The 24,011-nt window shown below is 39.6% G+C and overlaps 1 long non-coding RNA gene across 1 annotated transcript; it reads left to right on the top strand.

Annotated features, from left to right (window-relative positions):
* The first annotated feature begins 5,147 nt into the window (after positions 1–5,147).
* LOC117510172 lies at positions 5,148–22,754 on the top strand. The gene is made up of 3 exons (XR_004560639.1): positions 5,148–5,292; positions 19,588–19,594; positions 22,743–22,754. It is a non-coding gene; the product is annotated as an uncharacterized LOC117510172 (long non-coding RNA).
* Positions 22,755–24,011: the final 1,257 nt, after the last annotated feature.

Raw genomic sequence — 24,011 nt, 5'->3', positions numbered from 1 at the left:
TTAGGCTAGATTTCGTTGTATTAACCCTAGAATAGTTGCTTGGTTGGCTCAATAAATAGTGATAAGGTAGCCCTTGCTTGATATGCCTGAATAATAGATGTATGAGCTTTGATAAGAAAATAATAGGTAGGACCAAGTATAATGGGTTGGAGCCTCTGGTTGAGTGAGACAATACATGCCAAAAGATGATTTGTTACACAAAATGCCAATGTAATGCCTGTAATTTGCTATGACTAAAAGCTTGTTGTAAGTTGTCTTATGTAACCATTTTAAGTGCCTTGGTTTATACCCAACTCAATGATGTTTGAGTGTTACCTTGCTTTGATATGTAAGCCAGCTGATAACTGACCACTTTGTGCCTTAGTATGTGGAAATACCAGCATTTATGTTCACCAGCACTTAAATATATTTGCTGTGTTAGTATCAATTGTACCCTTTAGATATCTGCACCAGCCTTATCACTAATTTGCGTGGTGTTATATTTGTTTTAAATTTGCAGATGATGATGTCCTGTCATTAAACAGCACAGGGGTGTATTTGGTGAGATGGGACTCTATCGAGTCCCAGAGGAGGGACTATAGAGAGGGATTTTTGAACTATCAAGTGTCCCTATCTGAACTGTGTACCCTCTAGTTGAACTATCAGGTGTCCTCCATCTGAACTGTTAAAAATGGATTTCATTTGAGCTAATAAGTGCCCCATTAGTCTCTCAGACTGTCAAGTACCTTCCAACCTGGTAGCAGAGCTGGCTGGCGCCCAAGAAAAATATTAAAATCATAACTCTCTAGTAATGACAATGAAGCAGTAATGAGCCCTCATGCCAGGTGCAGCCGGTAGAAAGTGTTTTTAAAAAATAGTTGTTAATCTGTCAAACATAATGGTGGAAGCTGTCATATAGGAATAATTAGCTCTACACCTGCTTAGGGTGAACGAAAGGTCGCTTCCATTAGAAAACCATGTTTGGAGAATTAAATAAATAAAATATCGGAGGAGGAGTGATGCCCGCGGGTTTTCTATAAAAGATGAGCGCGGTTGGAACACATTCAGTCTTTCTAGAGGACTCAGTTTGTGCAAGTATTCTGCTCTATTGAACACTTGAATAAACTTAAACTCTGCGCATTTTATCCTGTCCAAGGCTGAGTTTTTCTAAGTGTTGTGTCTCCTCTCTTGCAAACCACCTGCAGTCATTTTTGCATTATCCAAGAAGGCATTCTGAGACGAACAGAGAAGGACCACAACACTTGAGATGTTTCTATAGCTTAATTGGAGTCCACCTGGGGTAAATTCAGTTGACTGTACATGATTTAGAAAGGCACACACCTGTCTACATACTGTATAAGGTCCCACAATTGACACTGCATGTCAGTGCACAAACCCAGCATGAAGTTAAAAGAATTATCTGTAGACCTCAGGGACAGGATTATCATGAGGCACAAATTTGGGGAAGGGTACAGAAACATTTCTGCTCCTTTGAAGGTCCTAATAAGCACAGTGGCCTGCATCATCTGTAAATGGAAGAGGTTGGGAACCAACAGGACTCTTACTAGACCTGGCCGCCCGCCTAATGTGTGCAATTGGGAGGGAAGGACCTTTGTAAGAGAAGCAACCAAGAACCTGACAGTCACTCTATCAGAGCTCCAGCATTCTTCTGTGGAGAGAGGAGAACCTTCCAGGACTACCATCTCTGCAACAATCCACCAATCAGGCCTGTATGATAGAGTGGCCAGACAGTAAAGCAAATGACAGCCCACTGGGAGTTTGCCAAAAAGCACCTGAAGGACTCTCAGACCATGAGAAAAAAATTCTGTGGTCTGAAGAGACAAAAATTGAATTCTCTGGCGTAAATGCCAGGCATCATGTTTGGAGGAAACCAGGCACCATTCCTACAGTGAAGCATGGTGGTGGCAGCATCATGCTGTAGGGATGTTTTTCAACTGCAGGAACTGGGAGACTAGTCAGGTGGAGGGAAATATGAACGCAGCAATGTACAGAGACATCCTGGATGAAAACCTGCTCCAGAGCGCTCTTGACCTCAGGCTGGGTCAATGGTTCATCTTTCAGCAGGACTATGATCCTAAGCACACAGTCAACATGTTAAAGGAGTGGCTTCAGGACAACTCTGTGAACCAGAGCCCAGATCTGAATCTGATTGAACATCTCTGGACAGATCCAACCTGATGGAGCTTGAGAGGTGATCCAAAGAGGAATGGGCAAAACTGCCCAAAGATAGGTGCACCAAGCTTGTGGCATCATATTCAAGAAGACTCGAGTCTGTAATTGCTCCCAAAGGTGAAGTGCTGTGAATACTTTCTGGATGAACTGTACATCCATTCCTGCATTTAAGGCCTGTAATACATTTGAATAAATTTGGGATGAGGCAATTTAGGGCAAGTAATGAATTACTACCAAGTTAAATAATGATGTTACTTCAAACAGGCAATTGTAATCATGAATTACTCCAAAAGCAACATCTGCAAAAGGCTGAGTCTTGGAGGTGCAAACATTGGCAGAGAAACTCTAGCTAGTCAACAAATGTGTGAGAAAATTATTCAATTGTTTAACAATGTTCCTCAAAGAAAGACTGGATAGGATTTTCATAGTTCTCCCTCCAGAGTGCAGAATATTGTTAAATAAGTGGAAATGTTTATTGTGGCCAGATGAATCTTACAGATTTTTACAGATCTTTTTTTCAAAGAAATGCATGTCATGTCCTGCAGACCAAGGTTGAAAAGAACCACCCACACTCTTTATCACCAACAAGTCCAAAAGCCCAGGTCAGTCATGGTATAGGGTTGTGTCAGTGCCCTTGGGAAAGGTAATTTACACTTCTGGCTAGGCAGCATTAATGCACACTGAGATTTTAGAGCACCATATGATGCCTTCAAGATGACATCTTTTCCAGGGACATTATGCAGGTTTCAGCAAGACGATGTAAAACCACATTCTGTACACACTACCAAGGCCTGGCTGTGTAAGAAGAGGTACGGGTACTGGACTCGTCTTACTGCAGTCCTCATCTGTCCCAAATTGAGAATGATACGATACGATACACTTTATTGTCCCTTCCGGGAAATCTGTCTTGGACTCCAAGAAATTTGTCTTGTACTCCCAAATCCCAAAAATCCACTTGTCAACCCAATTGAGGTCCTTAGATTGGGTCTCATTAACATAAGGTCACTGTCCTCAAAATCATTGTTGATAAACAATCTATTTATGGAACACCATTTAGATATGATTGAAACCTGGCTTAATCCTACTGCTGTCCTCCCCTTAAGTGAAGCCTGCTCACTGGCGTACACATTCAGTCATGTCCCTCATGAGACGAAGCAAGGCGGGGTTGTTGCTCTAATTTATAAATCTGGGTTTACCTTACTAACATTTCTGACTCTCCACTCTGCCCAAGAGACTATGTTCAGCCAAGGTCAGAAGAATAAATATCGACCATGTTATTCTGTCACGATATACAGGCCCCCAGGCCCATATTCTGAATCCTTGTAATAATTTGGCAACCCGTGCAGATAACATTCTGATTGTTGGTGACTTGAACATTCATATAAATAAGACTTCTGACCCCCTCTGCAAATCATTTATGGACATTATAGATGTATTAGGATTCCAGGAATGCATTTAGGGTTCAACATACATTCATGGAATTAGACTGGATTTGGTCCTCGTTCGCGGTATCGCTGTCACAAATTGATATCATGGCTCTTGTGTCAGTGGTCTCATTTAATTAACTGAATTTGATTTATTTTCATTTATACAGCACCAAATCAAAAAGCTGTCTCAAGGTGCTTGACACAAGGAAGGTCTAACCTTAACAACCCCTACAACAAGCACACAGGTGACAGTGGTAAAGGAAAAACTCTCTCTGATGATATTCTCAAAGGGGTGACCACTGATTAGGCCATTCTGACAATTACAAGGTTTTGCAATGTTTTACAACGCTGAAGAAACAGAAAACAGGAAATCAAACAACATAATAATATAAAGAAGATAAGTCCACGTAGAGGCCGGCACCACAGACAGCGGTTGTCCACGCCATCAGTGGGCCTGTCCCCGTGACAGGGTCACCCCCGAAAGCAGACTGCAGCATGAAACACCTGCGTCAGGCCTTGTATCTCATGATCAGTCCGGCCCCTTGCGGTTTGGATCCGTCAATCCTGCAATCCCACACAACGTTGTTCATACCTCAAACAGGGGGAACAAGAGCAGAATCAGTCGGCCTGAAAAACTACGCCTAAGGTATAACTCATCAGCAGTTAAGTCGACAGGAAAACAGAGAAATTGCCAAGTTGATCCTTAGCCCTAAGCTTCCCGAACAGACACAGAATTTTGATAAAGTTGAGGCCTGGACCTGTTCTGTTGCAAATGAAATGACTTTAAAGGGCTAGGAAGCATAGTATGATACTATGCCAGCATGCTAGCCATACGAGAGGGAGAATAGATGTGTTTTAAGTCTAGACTTGAAAGTCTCTGCAGAATCTGACTGTTTTATTGATGCAGGGAGATCATTCCACAAAACAGGTGCAGGTCAGATCACTCACTTAAGTTTACACTCTTGTTACTGGAACAAGAACCCTATTTATCATTGCGGCAACACATTAACTCTTCAACTAAAATTGAACTTGGAGCCAGACTGCCTGATATATTAGTGTCACTTTCGGAAAATGCATTCAGTAGACAGTCTTGTGGACAGCTTAAACTCATGGCTCACAACCACACTCAACTAAAAAAAAAAAAAAAAAAAAAAATGTTGCTTCAATGAATACTTACGTGGCCTCAAGCATAAAGCTGGAGAACGAAAATAGCGTAGTTCAAAACAAAAAGTATCCCACCATCCATGGAGCGATGCTATTCTAGACTATAAGCATGCACTACTGGCTACAAAGCGGGCCTATTACACTGATTAGATCAACAAAAACAACCATAATTCCAAGTTCCTATTCAACACAGTGGCAACACTTATTCATGGACAACAACAACCTATTAATCACTGTCCTTTTACAGCCCAACATTTTTTTTTTAGATTACTTTGATTAGAAAATAGTTTGCATTACGTTAATTATATCCCAGCATACCATAATCTGGTCACTTGACCCTGTTATTGAGGAGGGTGCCATCACTGATACATTACCTAGATTTACTAAATTTGATAGTATCTCAATGGGCGTGCTGACAAAACTTGTAATGTCTGCTAAAAGTACAACCTGCTTGATTTACCCTATACCAACAAAACTGTTTAAGGACCTGTGGCCCACTCTTGGACCTATTGTTGGAAATTATGAATCTGTCTTTAAGTTTGGGATCTGTTCCTAAATGCTTCAAATCTGCGGTGATTAAACCATTACTTAAGAAATCTTACCTTGACCCCAGTGTATTGAAAGATTATAGGCCGATATCAAATCTATCATTTTGGAAAAGTGGTTTCACAGCAGCTTGTGGACCACCTGGCTGAGAATAATCTCTTTGAGCCACTGTAGTCTGCATTCAGAAAATTCCACAGAGACAGCTCTGACTAAAGTGGTAAATAATCTTCTGCTTGCAATGGATTCAGACACCACTACGGTCTGGTGCTGTTAGATCTTAGCACTGTGTTTGATACCATGGGTCACCATATTCTACTTGATAGGCTGGAGAATAATTTTGGATTACTGGGAATGTCCTTGCATGGTTGACATTTCACCTAACCAGTTCTCATTGTGTGTTGTACAACAACACTATCTTCCTATGGAGATAAAACAGTCAGATTCTGTCGAGACATTCAACTCTAGACTTAAGAACCATTTATTCTCCCTCTTGTATGGCTAGCACACTGGCATAGTATGGAAGTATGCTTCCTATTTCTTTAACTCATGTTATTAGCAACGGAACAGGTCTTCGCCGCTGCCTAAATTCTGGGTCTGTTAGTGAAACTTAGGGCTAACAACCGGCGAACACCTTTGTATTTTCTCTGCTTTCCTGTTGATTTACTGCTGACGAATTTCACCTTAGGTGTGGTTTTTCCAGCCGACTAATTCTATTTTGTCTCTGTCCTAGTTGTGGAGGGCATTGCATGGGACTGTCATCTGCAGACAACAGGGTGCTGGACTGACCACGAGATGCCATGCTGGAAGCTGATGCAACAGAAGTTGTTTTGATTTCATATTTTCTGTTTCTTCGGCTTTGTAAAAACCCTGTAACTGTTTGAATGGCCTAAGTGGTGGGTTTCTTCCTCAGTATCATCAGACAGAGCTTTTCCTTACCACTATCGCCTGTGTGCTTGCTCTAGGGGTTGTGAGATTAGACCTTACTTGTGTGAAGCATCTTGAAGCAGCTTTGTTGTGATAAGGGCTATATAAAATGAAATAAATTGAAATTAAAATGAAATCAGCATGGAGGTGGAGACAGTCCCGAGAGCCGTGTCGTTCCCTCAGGCAGAGAACAACACGTACATTCGCCTGGCCCTGCTGGCCACCCTACTGAGGTGGCCAGCAGGTGCCTTGTCATTGTTCAAACCATTTTTATTTCTTCATTAACCATATGCAGGTATAAATACAGTGAGGAAAATAAGTATTTGAACACCCTGCGATTTTGCAAGTTCTCCCACTTAGAAATCATGGAGGGGTCTGAAATTTTCATCTTAGGTGCATGCCCACTGTGAGAGACAATCTAAAAAAAAAAAAAATCCAGACATCAATGTATGATTTTTTTTTAACTATTTGTATGTTACTGCTGCAAATAAGTATTTCAACACCTGTGAAAACCAATGTTAATATGTGGTACAGTAGCCTTTAATTGCAATTACAGATGTCAAACTTTCCTGTAGTTTTTCACCAGGTTTGCAGACACTGCAGCAGGGATTTTGGTTCACTCCTCCATACAGATCCTCTCTAGATCTTTCAGGTTTGGAGTTTCAGCTCCCTCCAAAGATTTTCTATTGAGTTCAGGTCTGGAGACTGGCCAGGCCACTCCAGGACCTTGAAATGCTTCTTATGGAGCCCCTCCTTAGTTGCCCTGGCTGTGTGTTTGGGATCATTGTCATGCTGGATGACCCAGCCATGACCCATCTTCAATGCTCTTACTGAGGGAAGGAGGTTTGCCAAAATCTCATAATACATGACCCCATCCATCCTCCCTTCAATACAGTGCAGTTGTCCTGTCCCCTTTGCAGAAGAGCACCCCCAGAGTATGATGTTTCCACCATCATGCTTCACGGTTGGGATGGTTTTCTTGCGGTTGTTCTCATCCTCTAAACATGGTAAGTGGACTTGATTCCAAAAAGCTCTATTCTGGTCTCATCTGACCACATGGCCTTCTCCCATGCCTCCTTTGGATCATCCAGATGGTCACTGGTGAACTTCAAACGGGCCTGGAAATGTGCTGGCTTGAACAGGGGGACCTTGCTGCCCTGCAGGATTTTCAACCATGACAGCATGTGTTACTAATGTAATCTTTGTGACTGTGGTCCCAGCTCTCTTCAGGTCACTGACCAGGTCCTCCTGTGTAGTTCTGAGCTTTCTCAGAATCATCCTTACCCCATCTTGCATGGAATCCCAGACCAAGGGAGATTGACAGTCATCTTGTATTTCTTCCACTTTCTAATAATCATAACAGTTGTTGTCTTCTACTAAGGTGCTTGCCTGTTGTTCTGTAGTCCATCCCAGCCTTGTGCAGGTCTACAGTTTTGTCCCTGGTGTCCTTAGATAGCTCTTTGGTCTTGGCTATGATGGACAGGTTGGAGTGTGATTGACAGTGTGTGAACAGGTGTCTTTTATACAGGTAAAAAGTTCAAACAGGTGCAATTAATACAGGTAAAGAGTGCAGAATAAGAGGCCTTCTTAAAGAAAAATTAACAGGTCTCTGTGAACCAGAATTCTTGATGGTTGGTAGGTGTTCAAATACTTATTTGCAGCAGTAACATACAAATAAATTATTAAAAAAAAAAAAAAAAAAAAAAACACACATTGTGATTTCGGGATTTTTTTTTTTTAGATTATGTCTCTCACAGTGGACATGCACCTAAGATGAAAATTTCAGACCCCTCCATGATTTCTAAGTGGGAGAACTTTCAAATACTTGTTCAAATACTTATTTTCCTCAATGTAAACGTATGCAGTGCAGCCAGAAAGTATTCATAGCACCTCACTTTTTCCACACTTTGTTACAGCCTTATTCCAAAATTGAGTAAATTAATTTTTCTCCCCTCAAAATTCTACTCATAACAGCCCATAATGACATGAAGTTTTTGTAAATTTACTAAAAATAAAAAATTAAGAAATCACATGTACATAAGTATTCACACCCTTTTCCATGAAGCTCAAAATTGAGTTCAGGTGCATTCCGTTACCACTGATCATCCTAAAGATGTTTTGTTTCTAAAGCTTAACTGAGTCCACCTGGGGTAAATCCAGTCGGTTCAGGTAAAAAAAAGTTTGGATCCATCAGGACTCTTCCTAGAGCTGGTTGCCCATCTAAACTGAGCAATCGGGGGAGAAGGACCTCAGACAGGAAGGTGACCAAGAATTTATAGGATTTTTTTAAATTATTTTTAATAAATTTGCAGAAATCTCAACTTTTTTCATTATGGGGTATTGTGTGTATAATTTTGAGGGCAAAATGAATTTAATCCATTTTGGAACAGCACCGTAAACAAAAAATGTGGAAAAGTTAAGTGTCGTGAATACTTTCTGATGCACTGTAAATACACTTAGACTCATCAGCATTTTCTTTATTAGATTATATTTATAATCCAAATCTTGTGAACCACGGAGCTCTGTGTGGGTTTTGTTGAGTTTTTGTACATGTAAAGAGCAGAATGTCACTTCTGATAGGTGGATCCGACCCCCCCCCCCCCCCAATTCACAAAGGTCAGCTTCTTCTTTGTCAACTGATGTCTGCAGAATTTTGAAACATTGATGATGCCATACATGTAAACGTGTTTGCAGATGGAATGGGACAAAATGTTTCATCACTTGGTATCCTCAATGCCAAAATGTCTTCAGTATTGCAAGAAGGTATGGCAACATTACTCAGTGGGAAATGCTTCAGCGGGCCAACTGTTTTTGGAATGTGTCACAGGCCTTAAATGCAAGAATGGATGGGTTAACAAACGAAATTAAGTTTACAAAAAAAAAAAAAAAAAAAAAACAACAGCATATACAACATACAGTTTTTCATTTTCCATACTGTTAATTTGAGGTTGTGGGTCATGTTTAAAATCTTAGTTATAACTTTTGAACACTTCCAAATATCTTTTCTTTATCAGACACACATGCTCTCAAGACCAAAGTCTTGGACAAGTTAGTATATGAGCCCTCTGTGACCTCTATGTCTGAGCGAAAAGGAGAGCAAGTAACTCAGTGGATAAGGAACTGGCCTGCCAATATGTAGACCTCGAGTCGAATCCTGCTTGTGCTTCTTGTCTGGTTTCTGGTAACTCAAGTGACTGTATTTTACATGTCTAACCTGAGGGAACCTGCACCCTAGCTTTCATTTGAAGGTTGGCCTGTTGCCATATTTCCTGTATTTGTATATTTGTACAAAGTATGTTAATATGAGGAGTTCTGAAAAATTTGTGTCTGTTTAGAATTGAGAAGGCTGTATAACAGGTTATTCTACAGTTCATGACATGTTCACACCAATAGTGCACCGCAGTCTTGTTTGAACCCTGGGTGATATAGTGAGATTTGACCACTTATGGGGACCTCCGCTCCCGTTGTGCAATATACACACAGCATAACTTCACACGGATAAATGGTGTAGGGGAAACCGGGGCACGGTGAATCACTGGGCACACTGAATCACTAGCTATATCTGCAAAACTATATTTAAAAAAAACTGCAAAACTGTATTGGCAGCAGTTATGCCATATTTTTATGCATAAAGACACCCCACTTATAAATTAGTGTTTTGTTTTTGGATATATTAAGGGTAAAATTAAGTGGCAAGTGAAGTCAGTTTTTTCCTATCAAAAGTAAATTTTGTGGATGTCAGTGTCTTTGTATTCATTTTTCACAACAGAGGAAAGGTGGCCCAAAAATTATTAGTTAGAAGACTACCCTGTCCAACTGATGAGCATGTGTTATGTCTTCTCCAGACTATCAGCTATTTGATAACATGACTCATGTGTGTCACATGGACCCAGGGCATAGTGAATCAGTCTAGAAAGTGATTTACTAAGCCCCAGTATCAAGTGGATAACAAATATTAGTTGTTGAAGCTTATACATTTATCTTCCATGATTTCAATAATTTGTGTATATAAACAACTGTTTTCACGTTAGAACAGAAATTTTGACAGTTGTATAGTTTCTAAAGGACTTATATCACTATATAAGACACTCACACATTACATAGCTGGTTTGCTGGATTATAGTTTGCATATGCATCAGCATATATTTAATAATTTTGAAGAAATCTTTATAATCATGTGTTTTTTCATTATATTCTCAGTTGATTCACTGTGCGCAGTGAATTAGTGTCCGGGGCACAGTGAATCAAAAAATTTTAAAATCAATTCTAAACACCTGTAAATTACACTTGGGGAGACATAAATAACACAGCCTTATAAACAATAACTTGATGTATTAAATCCACAATAGAATGACCTAAACCTATGTATGATGTGTTTATGCTGCCACAAAACAACATTTCTGATCCACTGGGCCCCGGCTTCCCCTACTGTTTTGTTTTCAGCTGCGATCACTGAAGCAGTCAGAAAAAGTATTTATTTTTTTGGTTCCCAGTGGAGAAGGGAAGATGATGCAAATGGGAGATGTCATGTCGGTGTTAGCCTACACAGCTAACCAGAGTAGTTGTGTTCTCTCGTGTGCAAAATACAGCATACAGTTAATACAGCATTAATTATGGCATTATAACAACATCTTCTACAGTACATGGAGCCACTGTCCAAAGGTTTTTGGTACTACTGCCAAGGTTATGATTATACAGTTTTTTTTTTAAGTTTGTTTGTTGGTTAGGATTATGCAAACACTAAAGGTCCATGACACAATGTGCATAGGTTTGTTGCACTTTGAGTCAGGGCAGCACACTGATAAAGAGCTGTGATAATTACATTAAAACTTTTCCTCCCAAAGGTTTTAAAGACATCACAAAATTTATTCAACAGCTGCTGGAAAAGGACAAATATCCCTTGTAAGAAACAGTTAGTCTTGTCAGTGGTGCTGGCACCACGACAATGATATCTGAAAACAGCTGGTCCATAAGTATTTGGGCAGTGACTTTTTTTGTCAATTTTCCTCTGTACACTATCACAATGAAATAATAACAACAACAACAACAACTAGAGCAATCAGAGATTTCTGGCGTCCACAAATCTGGATCCGTGAAGTAGGTTCTTTTTTCTTGTGATGATCACAAGGGGCTGTGCAACAGTTTGCAAGATATAAGATCACTTAACACGCAAGGGGAGGGGGATGTTAAGTGGCCTTAACTCCCACCACCTCCCCACCCCGCATGGAGGGAAATGGAAGATAACCTATTAAATATACAGTTGTATGCAAAAGTTTGGGCACCCCTGATAAGTTTCATGATTTTCCTTTATAAATCATTGGTTGTTTGGATCAGAAATTTCAGTTAAATATATCACATAGACAAACACAGTGATATTTGAGAAGTGAAATGAAGTTTATAGGATTTACAGAAAGTGTGCAATAACTCTAAACAAAATTAGGCAGGTGCATAAATCTGGGCACCCCCCCCCCCAAAAAAAAAAAAAAAAAAAAAAAGAAAAAAAAAAAAAAAATCAATATTTAGTAGATCCTCCTTTTGCAGAAATAACAGCCTCTAAACGCTTCCTATATCTTCCAATGAGAGTCTGTATTCTGGTTGAAGGTATGTGTGACCATTCTTCTTTACAAAATATCTGCAGTTCAGTCAGGTTTGTTGGTTTCCGAGCATGGACAGCCTGCTTAAAATCACACCACAGATTTTCAATAATATTCAGGTCTGGGGACTGAGATGGCCATTCCAGAATGTTGTACTTGTTCCTCTGCATGAATGCCTTAGTAGATTTGGAGCAGTGTTTCGGGTCATTGTCTTGTTGAAAGATCCAGCCCCGGCGCAACTTCAACTTTGTCACCGATTCTTGAACATTGTTCTGAAGAATCTGCTGATACTGACTGGAATCCATGTGACCCTCAACTTTAACAAGATTCACAGTACCTGCACTGGCCACACAGCCCCACAGCATGATGGAACACCTGCAAATTTTACTGTAGGTAGCAAGTGTTTTTCTTGGAATGCTGTGTTCTTTTTCAGCCATGCATACTGCCCCTTGTTATGTCCAATTTTAGTTTCAGCAATCCACAGCACCTTATTCCAAAATGATGCTGGCTTGTCCAAATGTGCTTTAGCATAGCTCAAGCGACTGTTTGTGGCATGTACGCAGAAAAGGCTTCCTCTGCATTACAGCAGCAAAGTGCGTTGTATTGTTGAACAATGCACAGAGACACTATCTGCAGCAAGATCATGTTGTAGGTCTTTGGAGCAGGTCTGTGGGTTGACTATGACCGTCAAGTGTGCTGGCTTGAACAGGGGGACCTTGCTGCCCTGCAGGATTTTCAACCATGACAGCATCATGTGTTACTAATGTAATCTTTGTGACTGTGGTCCCAGCTCTCTTCAGGTCACTGACCAGGTCCTCCTGTGTAGTTCTGAGCTTTCTCAGAATCATCCTTACCCCATCTTGCATGGAATCTCAGACCAAGGGAGATTGACAGTCATCTTGTATTTCTTCCACTTTCTAATAATCATAACAGTTGTTGTCTTCTACTAAGGTGCTTGCCTGTTGTTCTGTAGTCCATCCCAGCCTTGTGCAGGTCTACAGTTTTGTCCCTGGTGTCCTTAGATAGCTCTTTGGTCTTGGCTATGATGGACAGGTTGGAGTGTGATTGACTGAGTGTGTGAACAGGTGTCTTTTATACAGGTAACAAGTTCAAACAGGTGCAATTAATACAGGTAAAGAGTGCAGAATAAGAGGCCTTCTTAAAGAAAAATTAACAGGTCTCTGTGAACCAGAATTCTTGATGGTTGGTAGGTGTTCAAATACTTATTTGCAGCAGTAACATACAAATAAATTATAAAAAAAAAATAAAAAAAAAACACACATTGTGATTTCGGGATTTTTTTTTTTAGATTATGTCTCTCACAGTGGACATGCACCTAAGATGAAAATTTCAGACCCCTCCATGATTTCTAAGTGGGAGAACTTTCAAAACCGCAGGGTGTTCAAATACTTATTTTCCTCAATGTAAACGTATGCAGTGCAGCCAGAAAGTATTCATAGCACCTCACTTTTTCCACACTTTATGTTACAGCCTTATTCCAAAATTGAGTAAATTTCTCCCCTCAAAATTCTACTCATAACAGCCCATAATGACATGAAGTTTTTGTAAATTTACTAAAAATAAAAAATTAAGAAATCACATGTACATAAGTATTCACACCCTTTTCCATGAAGCTCAAAATTGAGTTCAGGTGCATTCCGTTACCACTGATCATCCTAAAGATGTTTTGTTTCTAAAGCTTAACTGAGTCCACCTGGGGTAAATCCAGTCGGTTCAGGTAAAAAAAGTTTGGATCCATCAGGACTCTTCCTAGAGCTGGTTGCCCATCTAAACTGAGCAATCGGGGGAGAAGGACCTCAGACAGGAAGGTGACCAAGAATTTATAGGATTTTTTTAAATGATTATTTTTAATACATTTGCAAAAATCTCAACTTTTTTCATTATGGGGTATTGTGTGTATAATTTTGAGGGCAAAATGAATTTAATCCATTTTGGAACAGCACCGTTAACAAAAAATGTGGGAAAGTTAAGTGTCGTGAATACTTTCTGATGCACTGTAAATACACTTAGACTCATCAGCATTTTCTTTATTAGATTATATTTATAATCCAAATCTTGTGAACCACGGAGCTCTGTGTGGGTTTTGTTGAGTTTTTGTACATGTAAAGAGCAGAATGTCACTTCTGATAGGTGGATCCGACCCCCCCCCCCCCCCCCAATTCACAAAGGTCAGCTTCTTCTTTGTCAACTGATGTCTGCAGAATTTTGAAACATTGATGATGCCATACATGTAAACGTGTTTGCAGATGGAATGGGACAAAATGTTTCATCACTTGGTATCCTCAATGCCAAAATGTCTTCAGTATTGCAAGAAGGTATGGCAACATTACTCAGTGGGAAATGCTTCAGCGGGCCAACTGTTTTTGGAATGTGTCACAGGCCTTAAATGCAGGAATGGATGGGTTAACAAACGAAATTAAGTTTACAAAAAAAAACAAAAAAAAAAACACAGCATATACAACATACAGTTTTTCATTTTCCATACTGTTAATTTGAGGTTGTGGGTCATGTTTAAAATCTTAGTTATAACTTTTGAACACTTCCAAATATCTTTTCTTTATCAGACACACATGCTCTCAAGACCAAAGTCTTGGACAAGTTAGTATATGAGCCCTCTGTGACCTCTATGTCTGAGCGAAAAGGAGAGCAAGTAACTCAGTGGATAAGGAACTGGCCTGCCAATATGTAGACCTCGAGTCGAATCCTGCTTGTGCTTCTTGTCTGGTTTCTGGTAACTCAAGTGACTATATTTTACATGTCTAACCTGAGGGAACCTGCACCCTAGCTTTCATTTGAAGGTTGGCCTGTTGCCATATTTCCTGTATTTGTATATTTGTACAAAGTATGTTAATATGAGGAGTTCTGAAAAATTTGTGTCTGTTTAGAATTGAGAAGGCTGTATAACAGGTTATTCTACAGTTCATGACATGTTCACACCAATAGTGCACCGCAGTCTTGTTTGAACCCTGGGTGATATAGTGAGATTTGACCACTTATGGGGACCTCCGCTCCCGTTGTGCAATATACACACAGCATAACTTCACACGGATAAATGGTGTAGGGGAAACCGGGGCACGGTGAATCACTGGGCACAGTGAATCACTAGCTATATCTGCAAAACTATATTTAAAAAACTGCAAAACTGTATTGGCAGCAGTTATGCCGTATTTTTATGCATAAAGACACCCCACTTATAGTGTTTTGTTTTTGGATATATTAAGGGTAAAATTAAGTGGCAAGTGAAGTCAGTTTTTTCCTATCAAAAGTAAATTTTGTGGATGTCAGTGTCTTTGTATTCATTTTTCACAACAGAGGAAAGGTGGCCCAAAAATTATTAGAAGACTACCCTGTCCAACTGATGAGCATGTGTTATGTCTTCTCCAGACTATCAGCTATTTGATAACATGACTCGTGTGTCACATGCACCCAGGGCATAGTGAATCAGTCTAGAAAGTGATTTACTAAGCCCCAGTATCAAGTGGATAACAAATATTAGTTGTTGAAGCTTATACATTTATCTTCCATGATTTCAATAATTTGTGTATATAAACAACTGTTTTCACGTTAGAACAGAAATTTTGACAGTTGTATAGTTTCTAAAGGACTTATATCACTATATAAGACACTCACACATTACATAGCTGGTTTGCTGGATTATAGTTTGCATATGCATCAGCATATATTTAATAATTTTGAAGAAATCTTTATAATCATGTGTTTTTTCATTATATGCTCAGTTGATTCACTGTGCGCAGTGAATTAGTGTCCGGGGCACAGTGAATCAAAAAATTTTAAAATCAATTTTAAACACCTGTAAATTACACTTGGGGAGACATAAATAACACAGCCTTATAAACAATAACTTGATGTATTAAATCCACAATAGAATGACCTAAACCTATGTATGATGTGTTTATGCTGCCACAAAACAACATTTCTGATCCACTGGGCCCCGGCTTCCCCTACTGTTTTGTTTTCAGCTGCGATCACTGAAGCAGTCACAAAAAGTATTTATTTTTTTGGTTCCCAGTGGAGAAGGGAAGATGATGCAAATGGGAGATGTCATGTCGGTGTTAGCCTACACAGCTAACCAGAGTAGTTGTGTTCTCTCGTGTGCAAAACCGCCTCAACATGTTTGAGCTCCGGGTCATAAACAAACTGCAACACATGTTCACTTTCCACCACATTGTCACTTTTTTTTTTTTTTTTTTGCATTTTCACTTTGTTTATATGTAATTTTCCCAAGAACTCAGAAAATGGCAAGTTTTTTTTTACCCCGGAAGTAGAGGAATTAACATCATATGTGTCATATGTTACCCCTTTAGCGTCCGCCCTCAAACGAGTGTCATATGTTACTACCCCTTTAGCGTCCGACCTCAAACGAGACTGCGGTGCCCAATTCACCCCATATGACAGAATTGTTGCACAAATAGCTAGTGTGCTTGTTTCCAAAACAGAATATCCCCAGTTTAAGACTGCCTTTACCCCCTTATCCTTCTCTTAATATTTTGCAAATTACAGTTTCATGATGTAAAATTTACAGTATTTTCACTAGATGCATTTATATATTTTTACTGTATTTTTTTTTTTTTTACAGAAATATTCTGGCAAGCACAGGTACCAGTTTTTTTTTTTTAGTATAAAAACAGCATTTTTTTTTCCCAGTTATGAACTTTTCTGAAAACAAAAACTGGAGGCATTGATGAGTTATCACAAGGACAAAATTTTGCATGTGACCTTCTTTTAGCTTGGTGACAAGGGTAATACAGGTCGCAATGGCCATGGATGTCACAATAATTGCAGGGTACTCACATACAAATTGACTGAAGACTGTAGTCCAGACAGCATGTGTATCCAACATTAAACAATAAATACCTGGAACTGTTGATGGGTTATCACAGGGACGTGGTTTTGACTTTCACCTAATTTTAATAAGGTCATAAGGGTCACAGAGGTTAGAGAAGACAAGGGATAGAGAGAGCTCACATATATGAACTTGTCCAAGTTTTGGTCTGAGAGCCTGTGCCCAATATGAAAATGATACCTGACAGTACTAATTGTATCGATTTTACAGAAATCTTAAAATTTTTGCCTCTTCTTGTGTAAATGTGTATGAAAGATATTACGCTAATTTAGGACTCTTGATAGACACCTCAATCTTTTGAACAACTTATCTTCCTGACTGTCTTCAGTTACAGACTCTGAAACAAACACCACAAACACGGAGATGTCCTCTTTATCAGACTGATCAATGTAAGAACACCACAGATTCTGTCAAATTTGAAATAAATCAGATGGAAATGAAAAACGTGAAGAAATGTGTTAATTTGTGGCATTCTAATTGTTTTATTTCATAAATTCAAAGCATCCAAGAGTCAAGGTAAATCAGAAAACTCACCTTTGTTAATTGTAATCCCTAGGGTTGAGGATGATCTTTGAAGGATTTGTGGTTTTTGGAAAGAACATCCAGCTGACTGATAATACCAGTTTTGGTAACATGGGTATCAAAGTTCAACAGGTTTACGACTGACCAATCAGCATACGAAGCAGGTGCAAGAGTTGTTGCTCATACGTGCTGTGACCTTTGTCACGGTGGATGTACGTGGTCTCCAAATACACATTTTCTTTTGCTGGGTGTGTTGTCTATGTCTGGGTTTGTTAAACTATCTCCCCTGGTGGAAACATCATGAAACAGGTTAATACAGCATTAATTATGGCATTATAACAACATCTTCTACAGTACATGGAGCCACTGTCCAAAGGTTTTTGGTACTACTGCCAAGGTTATGATTATACAGTTTTTAAGTTTGTTTGTTGGTTAGGATTATGCAAACACTAAAGGTCCATGACACAATGTGCATAGGTTTGTTGCACTTTGAGTCAGGGCAGCACACTGATAAAGAGCTGTGATAATTACATTAAAACTTTTCCTCCCAAAGGTTTTAAAGACATCACAAAATTTATTCAACAGCTGCTGGAAAAGGACAAATATCCCTTGTGAGAAACAGTTAGTCTTGTCAGTGGTGCTGGCACCACGACAATGATATCTGAAAACAGCTGGTCCATAAGTATTTGGGCAGTGACTTTTTTTTGTCAATTTTCCTCTGTACACTATCACAATGAAATAATAATAATAACAACAACAACAACAACTAGAGCAATCAGAGATTTCTGGCGTCCACAAATCTGGATCCGTGAAGTAGGTTCTTTTTTCTTGTGATGATCACAAGGGGCTGTGCAACAGTTTGCAAGATATAAGATCACTTAACACGCAAGGGGAGGGGGATGTTAAGTGGCCTTAACTCCCACCACCTCCCCACCCCGCATGGAGGGAAATGGAAGATAACCTATTAAATATACAGTTGTATGCAAAGGTTTGGGCACCCCTGATAAGTTTCATGATTTTCCTTTATAAATCATTGGTTGTTTGGATCAGAAATTTCAGTTAAATATATCACATAGACAAACACAGTGATATTTGAGAAGTGAAATGAAGTTTATAGGATTTACAGAAAGTGTGCAATAACTCTAAACAAAATTAGGCAGGTGCATAAATATGGGCACCCCCCCCCCAAAAAAAATCAATATTTAGTAGATCCTCCTTTTGCAGAAATAACAGCCTCTAAACGCTTCCTATATCTTCCAATGAGAGTCTGGATTCTGGTTGAAGGTATGTTTGACCATTCTTCTTTACAAAATATCTGCAGTTCAGTCAGGTTTGTTGGTTTCCGAGCATGGACAGCCTGCTTAAAATCACACCACAGATTTTCAATAATATTCAGGTCTGGGGACTGAGATGGCCATTCCAGAATGTTGTACTTGTTCCTCTGCATGAATGCCTTAGTAGATTTGGAGCAGTGTTTAGGGTCATTGTCTTGTTGAAAGATCCAGCCCCGGCGCAACTTCAACTTTGTCACTGATTCTTGAACATTGTTCTGAAGAATCTGCTGATACTGACTGGAATCCATGTGACCCTCAACTTTAACAAGATTCACAGTACCTGCACTGGCCACACAGCCCCACAGCATGATGGAACACCTCCAAATTTTACTGTAGGTAGCAAGTGTTTTTCTTGGAATGCTGTGTTCTTTTTCAGCCATGCATACTGCCCCTTGTTATGTCCAATTTTAGTTTCAGCAATCCACAGCACCTTATTCCAAAATGATGCTGGCTTGTCCAAATGTGCTTTAGCATAGCTCAAGCAACTGTTTGTGGCATGTACGCAGAAAAGGCTTCCTCTGCATTACAGCAGCAAAGTGCGTTGTATTGTTGAACGATGCACAGAGACACTATCTGCAGCAAGATCATGTTGTAGGTCTTTGGAGCAGGTCTGTGGGTTGACTATGACCGTCAAGTGTGAATGACCTATACAAGCGTGGGTCAACACAATGTCTTCCTGCCACTTAGCTAGTGTAAACGAGTATGCGAGTCAATGACTGGTTGATGTTGATGAAGTTTATTATTGGGATGTAGATCCCATAATGTTTGCCATAAGCTTCTAAAATAATTGTTAATCTTTGGCTTTAGATTCGTGTAGGGTATGTGTCTTTCTGTTACATCCATAGCAAGAGCTTCTTTTGCCAACTTGTCAGCTTTTTCATTTCCCTTAATGCCTGTATGACTAGGTATCCAGGCAAATATTACATGCTTACCTAATGTACCGACAGTATACAAAGTTTCCAAAACCTTTGGTTTAGTGAGAAGGCAGACTGTTTTGCTGAGATCATGTTTTTGCTGAGCACAGATGTACGTTTTAATTAACAATCCAGCCTTGAGCAGGGAGCGTTGTGACCTGTGTATTAGTTCAGGGTTACGCTGTTTACTTCGTGAGACTGTAGGCTTAAAGCCATAACAATTTCATATCGATGTGAGACCAGACTTTGTGTCGCTAACGTGTTTTGGTATTTTGTCATTCCTATATGTTTGTATGTAACTTTATTCTAATAAATATGGGAGACAGATGGGCGGGGCCCTTCAGAGCTGATGGGACGGTGACGAGGGTTAAGCTCGTTCTGCTCTCTCCTGATCAAGAAAAGATATTCAGTGTCTCCTGCAGTGTCTCAGCGGCAGAGTCTGATCACGGGTGAGAACTGAATTTCTTTATGTGCACATGTTGCTGCGAGTCACCGCGAAAAAAACAAAACAAAACAAAAAAACGTAATGTGTTGGGATCATCTCTTGACTTAAACACTGTAAGGTGTGAGGCAAAAGCCTGGTGGCACAGCGGAGCCGTGCACTCGTGCTCTGTGCTCGTTCCATTCCCGCTGTGTCAGACACCTGATGTGGGCTGTCATCTCCGTGTTGTGCCAACAGCGGTTTACAATTGGAAAAAAAAAAGCAAGAGACAAATAAGACCTCTTTCGGGTCCGGTAAAAGCGCATAAAAACTGTACAGTGTCGGGTTGGTGAAACCTTTGGTGGGCGGGCCGTAATATTCTGGGAAAAATCATTCCCTTAATATTATCCACGGGAAAAATTTGAAAAAACGGTTGGAGCAGAAAGCGTGATAACAGCGGAGTTAAAACGTGATAACATCTGCAGTGCGGCAGTGTGAATGTGTTTTTAATGGATGAGAATGTGCACAACTGAATGGCGGGGGGCCTGACACCTGTATTAACCCATTGGCAAGAACGAAGCCCCTGACGGTGAAGTAATTTGTGAACATTCTATACGAACCACACCTGTTTGCAAGCCTACTAGTCTGAAAAGAAGCCCTAAGCAAGGTCACCCACCTCTCAGAGGTCGAAGTGGTGACACTTTTCAGGCTGATTGGCGACCAAACAGTGAAAAAAGAGTAACAACCTGTTCGTTTAGATCTCCCTATGAGATAACCCCACGAACAGCTAAAATGGGTAACAGTTGTTGTTGTCACAGCAAACATGACAGTCAAATGATGTTAGGTACATGGAGACAAAAGATCCAGCATCAACTGAACACTTAAAAATGTGGTGAGAGACAGTTAACTTCTCGAGTAAATTATAGTTAAACTCCACAACAAAGTCATTTGATACCATAAAAGAGAACACCAGCGATTTTACAAAAAGGCAAGAGATGTTGAGTAAAAAATACACCAGACCATGCTTTTGCACCAAACACAGCAGTTTTTAAACCTGCTGGAGCAGTCATAATGATGTGTGAGGAAGAAGTGTATTTTGCGGGAAAGGGCAAAGGTCAGCGCCGCAGAGCGGCCAGAGGCAAAACACGTGGGTGTGAAATAGAGGAAATTGACATGTTGGAAGTGTGGGAAAAAAATGGACACTGCGCATGAATGTACACACTCGCAATGATAAGGAGTCCTCCATTTTCAACATGAATTTTGTTTATGCACACATGAGGTTGCAATTCTTTCTTTTCTAGAAGATTATACTTATCAATTTTTCCTTTACTTTTTATTCTGTTGTCTCTATATAGACAGATTGTGTATAATTATTGTGAATTGTTTTAGATAAAACAGTCAAGGTCACAGTTGTTGGCACTTTAAAATTTTACAGCGTGGAGTTAAGATACTGAGAAATAAGTGTACATTAATCAATTTTGTACGTGTATACATGTGAGTTAGTGTCCAGGGTAAAATATAGAGTATTTTGAGGGAAAATTCTGAAATAGATAGATTAGAAATAGATTATTTCTGTTGATGAAATAAAACTTTTCAGCTTGTTAAGATAATAACTCAAAGACAATAAATACTATCACATTCCTACTTTCCATATTGAATGATCATATAACTGGGATGAAGTGGTTAAAATATGGTTGATTTTTTTGTACACTGGATAAGGTGTGAAAGTTGGTTAGTTTCGCCTACTTAACAGATTTTAAGCAAAGCTGATCAAGATAAGACTTCAGTAGAGTGATTAATGATTGGATTTATTGTTGTGTGATATATTTTGAGTGGTGTTGGTTTGAAATTTGTGTGGGTTGGTTCTTTTCTGTCTGGGGAGTAAGAAAAAATTCAATTGAACATTGCAGTATTTGGCCAATCTTGCCTCAGTAATCATGAATGAGCTAAGTGCGGAACTGACCAATTATGAGTTCCAGCAGGTATTCATAAACTTGTCTGGAAACAGGCTCATCTAGGCAATAAAGACTTTGGTTTATTAAACATTTCTATGAATCAGTTCCCCAGTATACATATTAAATACTGCTAAAAGGTTGAAAAATTGTTGACTGACTGATCCACTAATTTTTTGATGGCACATAACAGACAGAAGGGAGCAGTGGTTGTGGTAGATTCTCTGAGGACTATTAAAAACTGATTGTGAGACTGTGATTGCATACCCGGTTCTTGACCTCCGGGCCGCAAACAGCCTGACAGAAGGTTGGCGAAAGAAAAAAAAGAAAAAAAAGTCTCCTATCAGTCCACTGTAATTAATAGTTCCTTTGAGTTCTACGTGTCTACATGTATATATAATATGTTGAGTGTAATGGGACACAGGTCATTTTTGGACCTGTGGACGTTTTCTGGGTTTTTATTTGAGAAGAGTTGGGTTATTTTGCTTGTTTGTTGTAGCAGTTGCAGGATTCTGTTTTTGGTCTGGGGTGCTGGAGGAGGAGCATGTAATGCTGGGGGAAGCTCTAAATGTTCACTTCCCTCCTCCTCCTCCTCCTCTCCCTGCCGCTCCACACCCCCACAACTTGAGAAACACTGCAGCGATGTTTTGTTGTGTTATAACACATTAAACACAGGGGTTTTACATGTAATTGCTTACATGTAATTGATACTAGTGTTTTAAAAGTGTTTGTTACTGTTAAATTTAGAGAGATATTGTTTATTTGATGTAATCAATTCCTGCAACAATGTTGTTTTGCATTATGTTGCATTGACTTTACCAAATACATTCAGTGTTCTATTTTTTGGGTGGTCTGTTTTGGAAACAAAGTGTAATTTAACACTCCAGCCGAAGAGCACAGCAGAAGGTTGTACAGTGTGTGAACAGTAAAACTGGTTGATTATTGTAACGTGTTTATAGCGCTCCTGTTGGAAGCATTAATGTTGGTGAGGGTGAATTAACAGCAATGTAGAGGCAACAAATAATAATAACAACATTCTGATCCTTGAACTTTCATGAGGTGCTATTACCCCCTGCTGAAAATCACACAAGCAGCTGCAGGCTGTCATAAACAACTGATGAAGTGTTTATTAGACATGTATGCCTTGTTCAATTTTGCATTTATGTTTATTTTATTATTGGTGTTTCAGTCAACAGATCTATTCAGTTAAATTACTGAAGAATCGACATTAATCAATTCTTATCATTCATTCAATCACTGTGATTTTGTAAAAAAACAAACAAAAAAAAACCCTTCCTGAAGATACTAATATTTCAGGCTATGCTGTCGTCTCGGCCGACACCACTTTTTATTGCTGAATCTTTACCAAATTGTGTCAGCCCAGACTGCAGAGTTCATAGCCTTGACAGAGGCCCGCAAATCAAAGAAAGGAACAAGAGTAACTATATACACTGATAGTCCGTATGCTTTCTTGACAGTCTATGTTGTAGCCCAATATAGAGACAGATTTGCTCAATAGTGGGATGACTACCTCATCTGGGAAGCCAGTTTCGCACAAAGATCTTTTGCTGTCATTGCTGAAAGCAGTCCAGCCACCTACAGCTGCTGCTATTTGTAAGTGCACTACTGGTCAGGACCCTGTCTCCTGTGTGAATCGTTTTGCTGAAAGGACTGCTAAAGCTGTAGCCCAGGGTTCACTGATGGCCCTGCTTTCTGCACCTGACAGCATAGATTTACAAATTTCTCGAGATATGCAGAATCATGCCCCAGCAACAGAAAAAGCTCTTTGGGGGCATCAAAATGTCCACCTATGTCCACCAGTCCTGGCCCGCAGCCTTTTTAGGTGGGCCGTTGTGTTAAGTCATGGCCCATGCCATGTCTCCACGGCTGTGATGGTTGGACTGGTTGATAAACATCTTTTGACGTTTGGATTTCAGGCATATGCAAAACATTACTGCAGAGCATGTCTAATTTGTGCAAAACATAACCCGCAGGGGAATGAGAGATGAAAACGAGGAAAATTTTCAACACCTCAATACCCATTCCAAATAATCCATATGGATTTTATTGAAATGAACCAATGTGAAGGGAAAAAATATTGCTTAGTATTAATTGATGCGTATAGTAAGTGGGTAGCGGTATTCCTTGTTGAAACA

This window comes from Thalassophryne amazonica, chromosome 5 (assembly GCF_902500255.1).
Source record: "Thalassophryne amazonica chromosome 5, fThaAma1.1, whole genome shotgun sequence".
Classification (NCBI taxonomy): Eukaryota; Metazoa; Chordata; class Actinopteri; order Batrachoidiformes; family Batrachoididae; genus Thalassophryne; species Thalassophryne amazonica.
The sequence above is the reverse complement of the archived record's forward strand: the minus strand, read 5'-3'. Positions and strand labels throughout refer to the sequence as shown.